The sequence below is a fragment of the Arvicanthis niloticus genome, chromosome 27 (genome assembly GCF_011762505.2).
Source record: "Arvicanthis niloticus isolate mArvNil1 chromosome 27, mArvNil1.pat.X, whole genome shotgun sequence".
NCBI lineage: Eukaryota > Metazoa > Chordata > Mammalia > Rodentia > Muridae > Arvicanthis > Arvicanthis niloticus.
Genome location: NC_133435.1, coordinates 18,119,495 through 18,134,259, shown reverse-complemented (window position 1 = coordinate 18,134,259; position 14,765 = coordinate 18,119,495). Strand labels below are relative to the sequence as shown.

General features: G+C 43.1%; 1 protein-coding gene across 6 annotated transcripts in view; it reads right to left on the bottom strand.

Moving 5' to 3' along the window:
• Positions 1-7,208, bottom strand: part of Znf280d (zinc finger protein 280D) — a 79,625-nt gene extending 72,417 nt beyond the window's left edge. For 4 of the 6 annotated variants that reach the window (XR_013107787.1, XM_076926264.1, XM_076926263.1 and 1 more), the window contains exon 1: positions 7,037-7,134. The gene's annotated coding sequence lies outside the window, so the exon portion shown is untranslated. Of the gene's footprint in view, positions 1-7,036 lie in introns of all 6 variants that reach the window. The other 2 variants (XM_076926258.1, XM_076926260.1) reach the window with 2 other exon arrangements.
• Between the last annotated feature and the right edge of the window lie 7,557 nt (positions 7,209-14,765).

Below are 14,765 nucleotides of genomic sequence, written 5' to 3'. Positions count from 1 at the left end.
AAGCCTGTTAGTGGTTGCCAAGAGTTGAGGGAAAGGGGAATAAAAGACTAATTTATGAGAAGCAAGTTTCCTTTTGGGGACTTGAGCATATTGTGGAATCAGACAGCATTAATTGTTGGATAACATAACTATACTAAATGCCCCTGAACTGTATGCTTCAGAATAATTTTGTATTGTGCAAATCTAACTACACTTGACAAAAATTTCCTCTGTATTTTCCCTTTTCTACTACTTCACGAGGAATCTCTGGAATTTTACTTTTCCTCAAAATCTCTCTTTTCATCCCTATCTAGTCAATTTTCAGTGTTACAACTTTCCTTCAAAATCTATATTCACTCAGTCATGTTCAAGTGCTTAGAATCTTTGCACCAAAACTAAACAGGCTTACTTTCTAAGATTCACTTTATACTTTGGACACATGGATTGCTCTGCTTTTAGCCATTAAATAGATTCTTGACCAATATCAAACATAAATGACTTAATGCCAACCAAGCACAGCTGGGCTTTCTTACTGCTTAACTTTCCAGAGTGCAGTGAGTGGTAAATAGCCTGCACACTCCTGTTCTTTTAAAAAGAAGAAAATCCAGTCTCATAAAACAGATGGAGGGTGTGATGGTTAATCTTCATTGTCAATTTGACTTTAGTCAATCACCTAGGAGATTAGTGAAACACACCTTTAAGTGAGTTTGGTATTTGACAGGATTAGCTGAATAGGGAAGATGTGAGTGGCAACCTTCAAGGTGCTGGGAATAAAAAGGAAAAACAGAGAAAGTGAATATCAAAACTATATCTATTTCCTACTCTCAATTCACTGGGCTGCCATGAAATTAAATGCCATGCTCCTTCTGGCCACAACGGGCTGAACTCTCTGAAACCGTAAGTCATAACATATCCTTCTTTTCTTGTGCTTGTTGAGTATTTCGTCAGAGCTACACAGAACTACCACAAGCATATATAGTTATACTTGTCTTATATACTACATACATACATACATACATACATATACACATGCATGCATATAGACAAATTTATTTCTGTGTTCATCACTGTATGTTATGTTACATTAGAAAAGAAGTGATGTATAAAAATGACTTAAAGATTTTTTTTGGCTTAGTCTGATTAATCAAAAAGCCTAAATGTAACTAACTTCTTGACTCTAAGATTTCAGTTTATCATTTTTTTTTTACTATGGAGGACCTCTGAAGGTAAAATTTAGAAGGAAAGAAAAACTCCTAACAAGAAAAATATCTTAGATCACTCAAAGAAAAACTAAGTACTACCTATATTTCTTAGAAATGTATATAACACAGTAAATGTTTTTAAAAGCTCACAGGTCAGGCAGATAGATTCAATCCATGCATTAGAAAGGTAGAAGTCTGAAAAATGAACTACTCATCACCACATACTGTTAGTGTCCACAGAACATTTTTAATTTTTTTTTCATCTTTAAGTGCTTCAATTCCTATGACTTCCATTTGTTTCTAGAGATTTTCAAACAAGAAAGGGAACTTTGCTGACTTAAAATAAAACATTTCAGGGCTGGAGAGATGGCTCAGTGGTTAAGAGCACTGGCTGCTATTCCCAAGATCCTGAGTTCAATTCCCAGCAACCACATGGTGGTTCACAACCAGCTGTAATAGGATCCAATGCCCTCTTCTGGTGTGTCTGAAGACAATGACAGTCTACTCATATACATATAATAAATAAATAAATCTTTAAAAAAAATTAAAAATTACATTTTGTGTGTATACGTGTGCATATGTATCACAACACACATGTGAAGATAAGAAAGCAACATGCAGGATCAGTTCTCTCCATCCACTTTGTTGGTCCCAGGAATCAAACCACTACACACTGAGCCATCTCACCAGTCCTTACAGCATTTAAACAGAATCAAACGCATTCCATTTTACATAATCCTACACAAGTATCCTTTTACATATTAAAACATTGTAGCATCTTACTAATTTTTATTTTTCTTACATGTTGAAATATTTTGCTGCTTCCACCATTCTAGGTTACCACTGCTCAAGTATCTTACCTATCTATAAAAAAAAAAAAAAAAAGCCTAGAAAAAGGACACAGTAGTGAAATAAACCTGACCAATGCAAGACCTTTCACTTTTTCAGTTTTTTTATGGTTTTCACAAAATGCTACATTGACTTGCAACAGATATAGAAGACTGACATGATCATCCTCATAGTCTGTGTTAGAAAACACCAACTTGCCGGGCAGTGGTGGTGCACGCCTTTAATCCCAGCACTTGGGAGGCAGAGGCAGGAGGATTTCTGAGTTCGAGGCCAGCCTGGTCTACAGAGTGAGTTCCAGAATAGCCAATAGCCAGGGCTACACAGAGAAACCCTGTCTTGAAAAACCAAAAAAAAGAAAAGAAAAGAAAAAAAGAAAACAACAACTTTTGTTTTTTTCATACATAGATTCAATACCTAGAAGACTGTGAATTAAACTTTTAAAAGTAAAGTTAGGAAAAGGAACAGTACACAAACTTCATTCCATATTCTCATGCCCAAGAATTCATAGAAATTGAAACTCATAGAAGTGGCTAAATTTGGAGATTTGTGTATCATTTTTAATAGACATGAGGTTAGGTGTTGAGCAAGAATAAATCACTAAAAATGATTTGGAAAGAATAAATCAATGAGGCATATGGTGTCATATGCTTCAAATTCAGAACTTGGGAGGCAAGGTCATACCTGGCAATAGCGACAATACCAGGCCAGCCTAAGCTACAGAAGAATCTTTTAAACAAAATAACAAAAAGAATAAAACACTGGAAGATGAATAGAAGAAAAGAGCTATGTTATTAAGGCATGTTTATACAAATTAACCTCTTTCAGATATAAAAGATGTTGGTATCAGGCTCTGAACCCAGTAACATCACATCTAGGCGACCACCGAATTGTTGCCAAGGCAACCACCACACATTCCCAGAATCCACTTGGCTCACCTCCCACCTTTACCTTCGAGAGGCTATCCATATAAATAGGCAGAGCCCCCTGACCACTCCCTCCACCCCTTCTTGCTGTCACCTTTGCCCTTATCTCCTGAATAAACCTCACGTGGAACTGTTCAGCCTGGTGTGATCTGTAGTGAGAAATTCAAGTTCTGTCCTCTTGACGCAGCAGAGAGCAGAATTCTTCCTGCATCTGCTGGTTCTCAATTGCCTTCAATTCAAAATAATCTTTACATCTGTTAGGTTTCAAACCTGTGACAAGCGACTGAGGTTCCTATTTAAAAATCAAACTTGGTCTCCAGGTTCTCCCAGTATCCCTCATTCCCAACTCTCCAGTCCAGGGACTGGGTTGTCCTTCCCCGAGAGAGGTTCTACCCTATATAATCCAGACATTTTGGTTCCTGTTCCTTTTTGCACCTTCGCCTCCTGGCTGCTGTACTTGGTTCCCTTCCCTCCCCTTCCCAAGGCTCAGGGTCATGGCCACTCTGGACTCTCCCAGATGTGTCTGCCTCTGGTTATGCTCACGTACATATCTATAAAAAATGTTCTCCTTTTCCATACATACCAGCAGTCATGACTTTTCCTTTTTATTTCTTTTTTTCATTCGACATCAGAGTGACATATTTTTGTGATGGTATTCCTGATTTTTATCTGCTTTTAATTTTTACTGAATGTGGCTAAATTTTCAGATTTTTTTTTTTTTTACCTGTTTGTCTACAATAGAATTGACAATGCAAATGAATGAAGAGATAGCAGCATGTCAGAATCCTTACAAAGGAACCTTGGAGGCTTCAGATGAGGTATCCAAGATAAACTTTCTCAAACAATCAATGTGTAAGTAATATCTGGTTCTGTTTTTAAAGAAAGAATACAGTATTTTTATTCCAATCTAAATAGTAAGAACTATTTCTCCTAATGTAATCAGAAGTAATAGAATACTTTGGAGAAAACTATGAAGACTTACACTTAAATTCTAAACTCTTTAATACAGGTTATATAATCTGTTATAGTCTGACACTCACACAAAATGTTTAGTTTCAGGCTGGAGAGATGACTCAGTGGTTAAGAGCACTGACTGCTCTTCCAAGAGGTCCTGAGTTCAATTCCCAGCAACCACATGGTGGCTCAAAACCATCTGCAATGCGTCTGATGCCCCCTTCTGGTGTGTTTGAAGAGAGCAAGGATGTACACATATAAATAAATAAATAAATAAATAAATCGTTTTTGTTTGTTTGTTTTGTTTTTCCGAGACAGGGTTTCTCTGTGTAGCCCTGGCTGTCCTGGAACTCACTCTGTAGACCAGGCTGGCCTCAAAGTCAAAAATCTTGGATACCAGTATTTAGAAGGCTGAAGCAAGAAGATAGTAACTTTGAGGCCAGCCTGGGCTACATAGTAGTAAAACCCATCTCCAAAAAAAGAAAGGGGAAAAACAGATAAAAAAGTATTTTATTCCCTCAAAAGGGGAGGGGAAGCTATTCAAATTTTTAAATTTATTTGAATATTTTATGAATTTCTCATATTTCCCAAGTTATTTTAAAGTAAATAACAATGTTGCCAATGATAAATATCCTGTCACCTAAAACTGTTTTAATGTAAAAAAAGCAATTACTACAACTTATATTGAAAAGTTGTTTGTATAGTTATAAATTATCTATTAAATAAAACAGGTGTCTTATTAAATTATCTATTAAATAAACAGGTGTTAGTTATTCTTTTACTCTTTTATAAAATGTAATGTTGAGAAGAAAAACACTGGACTAAAGGAGTGGCATAATAGACTTAAACCAGAGAGAAGGGAGATACTGAGATTTACAGTTCTACTACCTTAGAACTCATTGTGGCTACAAAAGTCTAAATTTTCAAAGGCAGAAGGTTTTCCAAGTTTCCAACTGTTCTCTAGACCTTACCACAGGATAGCCAACAATTCCAAAGGTTTTTGTTTATTGCTATTGTTTGAGACAAGGTTTCACTATACCATCCTGCTGGGGTCTACATAGGAAGATCCACTTGCCTCTGCCTTCCAGAGTGTTAAGATTAAAAATATGCCCCACCAGACTGGAGAATTACAAATTGATCAAAGCAATCATATTCTATTCTCCAAAACTGCCCCTTTTCTTCCTACTTCCAGTCATCCCTAGAGTGCAATCTATTTTACCAGAGATGGAGGTAAATTCATACTAAGCACTAAAACTATGCCAGATTACATGCTAATTGCAAAATGAAGTTTCAATAAAGTCAACATTTTAAGAGACTAAAGCTAGAATTACTAACAGTATATTGTCCCCTCACCTTTTATAGTATGAAGTATTCCAGTTTATGAAATATTGTAAAAAATATATTAAGCCTGAATGTATTCAAGCCTTTAGCCCTAACTTTATGTACTACATGCATATTAGCAAATATTCTTATTTTTCTTGGGTGTGACCATGGTATTGTATTATAGTAGTATAGAGAAAATGGCCTTTATCTTTTATTTACTGATATACATATCCAGTACTTAGGGGTGAATTGTAACATCTTCAACAAACATTCAAATACTCAGCAGACTGAGACAAAGCAAATATGACAAAATGTTTACAAATACACTAGGTGGTAGGCATCTGAATATGCTATATTCAACTTCCCAGTGTGTTTGGAAAAACATGAACACTAATAACATCTAAAGATAACAAATGATCCAGAAATTAAGAGTCTGAAGGAATGGCAAACCACATTTCTTTAAGTGTGGAGGCCTATGCCTCCTGCCTATTCTCAGGAACCTCACAGCAATGAAAATGGGGCATACAATAATGAGGTAAGCAATGAGGAGTCATAAAACTCAAGGTTCTGCAATGGCCCCCGGTAGCCAAGTGTTCTCATTGTCATTTCTGAGGCTGACCTTCAAAACAGCTCTGACAACAAAAACCTCCCAAAGGGGCCAAAGGTAAACACTGACACCAATGACAGATACAAACATTCAAACTCAAGGGTGGCTTTAGTGCAGATGTTGGACCATCCAAAGCACAAGGTCCTCAAACTCAGGCCCTTCACCTTCCTATTATTTACATTCAAACAGCCCAAGTTGGTAGTCATCTCTCAAAGCAAGATGCCATACAGATGCCAAGAGGCGGCTTTTGTACTTTCAAACTCTACTTCCCTCGTGTGAATTTATGCTTAAGGGCACTAAAAGACGTCCGAGTATTTAGATGATTCAGTCCAAACTTGAAAATAAAGCCCAATGTTTTAAGTATGGCCGACTATTTAAAAAAAAAAAAAAAATCTTCGTAAAACCAAAAGTCCCCATGCTCGCAGCTGGTTAACGTTCATTTTTTTTTTTTTTTCTTTCTAGCATATTCATTTCCTAATGGGTTACAACTGCAGGTGAGTCGTGAAAACACCATCTTCTTGTGCAGGCTAAAACCTCAGTGCGATCACTCGTCTGTGGTTTCTTAAGTGAAACCTGCAAAGCTCAGGTGGAAAAAAAAAAAAAATCTGTCAGACTCGCTTCTCCTCAAAGCCCTTCTCTGGCAGACAATAGCGGGACTCGTATGGCAGAGGGGGGACATTCCTTTGACAAGAAAGGTGGAGAGAACGGAGCGGGTCGTCTAGCCAAAGGCGGTTGTGGCTGTTATTTGCGAACGCCATTGGGGTTCAGCTCTTGCGTGAAGAGTCGAGTGGGTTGCGTTGTAAGCTCGGGTCTCCGCCACACACCCGCAGACGAGGTACAAAGGACAGAGGGAAGCCGTCCCCTGAGAGCACAGCCCGGCAGAGGAGAGAGCGACGGGCGGGTCTGCCCGGCGGCCGCGAGGCGACACGACGAGGCGAGACGAAGGCCGAGCGGCCTGTACTGTGGGCCGCCGCGCAGCCGGCCGCCTCGCCTCGTCGCGCCGGGATCCCTCCCGCGCCAGGCCCGGCAAGATGGCGGGCCCAGGCCCACGCGCAGCCGGCCCCTGCCCGGCCCGGGTGCTCTCGCCGACGCGCCGCGGCCCGAGACCCCCACCCTGCGCCCCCGGAGTGCGGCGGCGCGGCCGCGCGGGAGGGCCTTCGCGGGCGAGCGGGCGGCCGCGCGGGGCGGGGGACGCTTACCGTGAGCGGAGCGGCTCGGCCTGACTGGAGCCCTGAGGAGGAGGAGAAAGAGGAGGAGGCGAGGGAGGAGCGCGGGCCGTACGCCGCAACCGCTGCGGCTCCCATCGCGGAGCGGGCTGCCGGGCGCCGCGAGGGGGGGAGGGGGGCGTCGCGAGCCACCGCGCGTTGCCTCATGGGTAGGCTCCGGGTCGGCCTCGCGCGTCCGCGCTCCCAGTCTTCCCGCCAACGCGGGAGGCGAGCGCGGCCATGTGCGCCGTGTCGCGGGCCCTCGAAGGCCGGGCCAGCGGTGCCCTGGCAGCGGGCGAGGCCACGCGGGCACCGGGCTGGGCTGGGCCGTGGTGCTCATCTGCCACCTCGGGCCTAGAACTTGTAGGCACTCAGCAGTGAGTTCTAAGGGCATGGAAGAGTGAACCTGAGAAGAAAGGGAATTCAGTTTCCATAATGTTACCACATTGTTGTTTGGAAGTACGTTTTTGTTTTGGTATCTTTTTCATTCCTATTGTATGAATCGTGGGGGGAAAAACATGGCCGTTGTGAAATTGCCCCCCCCCCACGGCCGAAACGTAGATGGACATTTGTGTGTTTACACGATGTGAGTTTTTGTATTTAAAAAAAAAAAAAACAACAACAATAAAAAGAATACTGGAGAGATGTGAAATGAGTAAGAGCCCTTGTTGTTTTTCCATGGAGCCCTGATTTGGTTCGCAGCATCCCATGGCTGCTCGCAACTACAATTCCAGTGGATCTGATGCCCTCTTCTGGCCTTAATAAGCACTGGACACTAAAGTGGTGCACAGGCTAAACACAGAAACACAAATACTATGAGGGTGTCATGTCTACAGATAGCAAGTTGTTGGCAATCACAGCTTCTTTTATTCCAGTCTTAATTACTAGCACAATACATTTCACACATAGAGAGTGGGTACAAAAGGGTTAAAGAGATCAGCAGATTTCAGAGGACAAAAGCAGAAATCTAATAAATATGTAAACTGAGTCATTGCAGGTACTTAGGGAAGGAAGGTATGTGGGAACCCAGCAGGAGGCCCTGAGAGATTAGACTGCAGAACCAAACTACAGAGGTCTAGAAGCAGGGGAGGAGCAAGATCCATCAGAAAGACCGGAATGACTGACTCTGCAGGTGGGCTAAGTCCAGCAGTGTGAATTGTTAGGAGTTGTCTGCCTATCACTTCCTTGAAAGAGACACCAGGTGGTCAGGTGAGAGGTTAGCAATGCAGTCACCATCTCAGTGTTAGGTGCCTGTATTAGTTCTCTAGAACAACAGGACATACAGAATGAATCTACGTGCATAGAAAGGTTTATTAGAATGATTTACAGCAACAATGGCTGGCTATGGACAGAAAGTCCAAGAATCCAGTAATTGCTCAGTCCAGACTGGATCTTTCGTTTGGTCTTCAAGATACCCTGGAATTCTAAAGGAATTGGTATTGAGGGAGGTGTTGTTTCCCTAATTGGTTCTTGGTTGTGTCAATAAAAACGGTGGAACCTAATTGCTGGATGAAAGAAAAGAGATGGGACTTCAGGGTCCCAGGAGAAGAGAAGTGTCTCAAGGAAACAGGAATTCAGACTGAAGTGTTTATAAAAAGATAGAGTATGTTCTGTGGGTGTGTGTTGAGGTATGGGGGAAGGGGATGTCTCAGCGGACCCATGCCAAGGCATCTCTTCCCCTGAGGGACCAGCCACACACCAGTATAGTATAGAATAGAGTTTATTCAGGGCATGGGGAGGGGGGCTAGGAGGGTAGTGGGGGGGGAGGGGGTAGAGGCCGGCCATGACCACGTGGAGAGAGAGGAAGAGAAGAGGGAGGGGGAGGGGGACAGAGACGCTAGAGGCAAGAGATTAAGAGGGTAAGAGAGAGAGGAGGGGGCAAACAGCCCCTTTTATAGTGGACCAGGCCTAGCTGGCTATTGCCAGGTAACTATGGGGAGGAGCATACCTGGCTGTTGCCAGGTAACTGTGAAGGTGGAGTTTAGACAGAATACTAACACAGACCAGGCTTTGGAATGAGAAGGAAGCTGCAGTCTGTAGGTCTTAGGGCACTTAGAGTTTGTAGCCTCTACTTTGATGGGGTGTGGGGGGTGCAAGGAGGTTGGAGGGAACTGGCTGATAGGATTAGGGCAGAAAATTCTTCACCCAGCCATTGAGTTATTTGGTTAATGTTAAAATAATAAAACTGTCTAGTGTTTTCTATCTGAGAAGCTAAGGTGGGCAGGAGAAAGATAGCTGGGGCAGTTGGTGGCTTGGCAAAGCTAGCTAGGAGGGACTGGGGGAGCATCACGGCTCCGGGGAAATGGCCAGCTGACTGTTAGTGGTGGGGTGGCTGTGCGCACACCTTTGATCCCAGCACTTAGTCAGGAGGCAAAGGCAGGTGGATCTAAGTTCGAGGCCAACCTAGTCTACATTGTGAGTTCTAGGACATCCAGGACTTCACAGAGAAACCCTGTCTTGAAAAACCAAAAGGGAAAAATAAATAATAAGATAAATGAAAAACATCGGTCTGCCTCACAAGAGTGTCTCTACCTACAGATAAAATATGTTGTTATTGTGCTTCTTCATGTGTACTCAAGGTGGAGCCGATCACTCCAAGGGGTAATCTGATCGGAACAGAAATTTTCCTACATTGAGAGCTCTCGGAAGGTCAATGACAATAGCAGCCTAATTCTCAAGAGCAATACTTAAATTCTCGCCTCTCACATATGTAATTTCCACTACTGTCAGTCAAGCACCGGATCCCACAAACCTGTCTTCTGTTTTGGTTAAGTTTCTTCTCTGCAGCTCTAAACTTTGCAGGCATTCCTCATTAATGTAGCCAACGTGCTGAATACCTTTCCAGATCAATCTTCCCAAGAAACAACATTTGAATGACTTTGATTACTGCATCCTTAAAACTTTTTGGCTGCTGGTAGCAGCAGCAAGGGGGACATAATCAGGTAAAGGTGTGATTTTTCATTTTGCCTCAGAAAAGAACTTCAGGATGAGCCAGTACATAACAGAATTGTGGTTTATTAAGGAGTTTCATACACATTCCATCATAGTGTTAAAAGAGAAGGGAAGACTTAGGAAAGCTAGTATGTGTTTTGGAAATAACATAATAACAAGCTCAAGAGACTAGTGAAAAAGAAACTATTGAAAAAGGAGCAGTTGCAAACATATAATTATGCTGGCTTAGAGAAAAGGACAAATATGACCACTGGAGTTCTGATTTGGCACAAGGCAGTGGTTTTTAAAATTTTTCCTATCATGAAAAATGCCTGTTCTCCTATAGCCCTAAATTTTCACTCCTGCCAAATCCCCCATCTCATTGGCCTAGGACACAAAGCCTAATCCAGTGAACAGTTTGTGGCTTAGACTGCACACCTCCAATCAGGTTCAACCACAAACTTCTCTAACAGACTTCTTCCTAGCCAGCCATAAGTATGGAAGGAAAGTCGTACTGAAAATGGACTGTAACAATCTATTTCTTACAGTAGTGTATAGTATGGGTACTATGCACCAATGCCAGGAAAGGAAGGGTATCACTGGATGCTGGGAGGTTGAAGAGAAATCAGAAAGTTTCGGGTAGATAAGACATGACTTATATACCATACATAGGTCTCGGGGCATCAAGCACTCAGCCATGAAAACCACACATGAGCCAAGCACAGGCCAACACACACACATAGAGACATATACAGGAAGGCTACTACAGGGAGGCTAGCCTAGGCAAAAGCCAATGCTTAGACATCAAAACAATATTTATACAGAATCACACACACAAACACACACAATGGCATTCTGCCAGGAATGGTAATGACAGATTACATCACTGAACAACTGTATACTTTTGGGTTCCCCATACATCTGATGTGACTCACCTTGTGCTGACTCATAACCACCCACACCTCACAGCCCTTGCCAAAGGCTAGCATTAGTCGTTTCGGTCCTTGCCAAATATCTATATCAGTGCTATGTTGTCTAAACACAAACTGGCCTGTACAGTTTTCTTTGTTGCTAACACTGTAGACAAGAGCAAAAGCTCAGGCTTTTTTTTTCCCCAAGGCAGGGTTTCTCTGTGTAGCCCTGGCTGTCCTGAAACTCACTCTGCAGACCAGGCTGGCCTCAGAATCAGAGACCCACCTACCTCTGCCTCTCAAGTGCTGGGATTAAAGGTATGCACCACCACCACACAAGCTTAGGCTCTTTGAGAAAGTCACACTTCAGAGTCTTTACAGAAGCCATATGTACCATCTTTAGTGAAGCTGCACCTCAAGATCTTGCTAGGGAACCTTTTCATTTTCGCAAAATGAGATCTTACCGTATTCTCTCATTTGCATTGGATGGGATCGCGGCTGATAAGATAGAACCCTTTGTCACCTAGCTTGTAGGGGAAGTTCAAAACTGTTTACCATAAACAAAAGATTAAACTTGTTTGTGAGATAACTGAAAATCTCCAGGAAAGGAATAAGTCCATACTTGAAGGTCACATGTGCTCAGGCCTTGAGTTTGGCTCATTCGTACATTAACATTCCTAATCTGAAAATAGTTATGGGGTGGGGTCGGGGATGCTCCAAGACAGTTTCTTTGTTGCTGTTTTTTGGTTTTTGTTTTGTTTTGTTTTGCTGTTTTTTAGTTTTTTGAATAGCCCTGGCTATCCTGGAACGATCTCTCTCTCTCTCTCTCTCTCTCTCTCTCTCTCTCTCTCTCTCTCTCTCTCTGTAAACCAGGCTGGCCTTGAACTCTGCCTGCCTCTGCCTCCCAAGTGCTGGGATTAAAGGCGTACACCACCACTGCCTGGCCTGAGAATGTTGTTATATAAGGGAAATGTTGTATTGATGTTGACAGCCTTCACAGAAAATGTTAGTGATTTTGTGGAATTTTTGATTCTCAGTGGTGAGAAACTTCGGCAGACTCTGAAGTCCTTTTCTCTCCCATAGCCCATATCTGGCTTCACTAGAATACCGACCAGTATTCCTGCACCTTCCTATTATTTCTAAGAGCTTTGCTTCCACTGACCGCTAATGTTTCCTACCTCTCCTACATGCTGTGTGTTCAACTCTATGGACACTCGTAGTACTCACTCTCCTATGTAAGGACATGATGGATATCTTCCCCTTATTGATTTTAATGGATACTATTTTCCAGCTTCTATTCCACAATATTTTTGTCTTTGCCCATGGAGTTTGGGGGCAGAATTAATGTTATCCTCTTAAAACAGTCCTGACATGCTGTTTATAGGGTAAAACCTTGGCTCCAGCAGGTCCTAACAAAGTAGGCTGTGTAGGGGAAGGAGCTGATGATATGTCAATAAAAAAACAGCAGAAGCCAATCGTTGGGGGAAGATATAGAGGCGTGTTTTCTAGGTCCCAGGAGGAAAAGGAGAAGAGATAGAGAGGCTTTTGGGGCCAGGCTTTGGAGGGAGAAGCAAGAACACCATGTAGGCCTGGGGGCTATTAGACTGAGGGTAGCCTCTGCCACCTGATGAATTCTATTCTGCTGATGAGTTTAGGACAATAGATTCCAAGCCCAGTAGTTGTACCATCTGGCTGATTTTAAAATATTAAGATTGTCTGGTGTTTTCTATTGTAGAGTGAAAAATTATAAAGGCCATTTTATGAAAAATGTGTAGATTTTTTTGCCTTACAGAACTCAGAACTGAAAATAAGATTTCAGGCTTTCACATTCCAGGTGTAGGACACTTGCTGGGTTACATTCCTCAAGCCTTGCCCAAGGCAGGAAGGCATTCCTGACTACAGATAAAGATGCTACCACCTAGGTGGGGCTATATCCCTATAGCCAGAAAAAGTAAAGATAGTAATCTGAAATGGCAGGATAGGACACAATAGCATGGTGAAAAACACATTTTTGAGAAGAATGAGTGTGCAGAGTGATCTCACATGACTCTAGATCATTTGGGCTAGATTCTTTGAAATGTTCCACTGTTCTTGGTTACCCCTCCCTTAGTCTTCCCAGTGCTCTGTTCAAAATTTGTAAAACAACCAATCATGTGTAAGCGCGCGAAAATGCAACCATTCATGTGTAAGTGAGCGAAAATGCCTTCCTCCCCCGACCCCATGCTATAAAAGACCCTTTAACCCACCACTGGGGCCAAAAACCCTGCTCTTGGAGCTAAAGAGCTTGTCGTTTTTGACCGCCATCTCCTCCCCTAATAAACCTCTGCTGATTGCATCCAGGTATGGTTTCTTGTGATTTTTGGGTGGCCTCAATGTCCTAAGACTTGAGGAAGGGTCTCTGGAGTTTGGAGCTCTTCACTATCAGCAATGATTCAGGTGTGAAAGAGAGAGGGCATAGCTGAAGGGATAGGGACCCTCACATCATTGCTAAATCAACCACCATACATTCCCAGAATCCACCTGGCTACCTTCCACTTTTACCTACCTCACCGCCCATGTAAAACAGGCAGAACCCCCTGACCTCAATCTCTTTTTCCATCTTCTTCCTCTACTTCTCACCCTCACCCCCATCTTTGCCCTATCTCCTGAATAAACCCCACTTGGAATCATTTGGTCTGGTGTGGTCTGTTCTCTAAGTCACGTGTGGACAAATATCATTGGTGAGTTGGACTTTGAGAACCTCAACCTGTGCAGCTTGCCGCCGCCACCACCACTGATACACCTTGTGGACTGCATCTGCCAGATACCTGCCATCACTGACCACGTGTATTTCCACCACCACCGCAGACCAACTCCACCCACTGCTGTGAGACTCACAAAATTTCCACTATGTGAGCTGTACCACTGTGTGTGGGGGGTGGGGGGCACATGGTGCTCTGCCTCGTGGGCTAGGCAGCCGGACAGGCCCACACAGACCTCAGGGTTCCACCTTTCCTGATACCAGACGTTGGAAGCCCACAAACACACACCAGCATATTGGTTGGTAAGAAGCTTCCAATTGGCGGTGTTGAAAGGGTTAAAATTTTTCAAAATTTCCTAGCAGGCTGGGCAGAACCAAGAGTGCAGGTCAGCTTCGTCATGAGCTCTGTGTTTCAGGAACTGGGCTGACCACAAGATAGATGGTTGGTTATGAATAGGCTCTTTGAAAATAGTCTATACAAAGTGATCCCCATGACTGTTGCTTGGACCCTGTCACAAACTGAATAATGGGCTGGAACTTTCCACAAGTACTCTCCAATAACCCTCCTTTACTCCCCCTGGGTTGTGGTTTCCCCCCTGAGTTGTGGTATTGCGCTTTACATTCTCTCTGTCTCCAAAGCCCCAGGGTCAGACCCTATTGCCCCTTCATGGGCTACAGGTCTTGACCTCAACATGTTGATCGAAATATACCTCTTGCTAATTGCATCAAGTTTGGTGTCTTGTGAGTTACTGGGTGGCCGAGAATTCCTGAGGCTTGGATGAGGTCCTCCCTTCGTGGGGGCCTTACATTTTTGGTTCAAACTGCAACCACCCTAATCTCCAAGAACCCACTTGGAGGTAAGATTTCACCCGCAGTTGTCTGTCTGATTGCTGTGTGGCCGTCTGTCTAAATTGTTTGGTTTCTCATGTGGCTGTCTGTGTAAATTATTTGGTTTCTGAAAAGTGCACTTTGGTTTTGGTCTGCAGTTGTTTCTGTCTGAAGAGACAGTAAACCGTTTTTTGTCTCGGGAGGAGACAAACAGGTGACCAGCAGATGTGCTGTGAGAGTCACCGGCTGCTGCACCCTGAGAGACGTCTCAGGAAGACAGGGACCCCCAGAGACGACTGAGAGGTTCCCATTT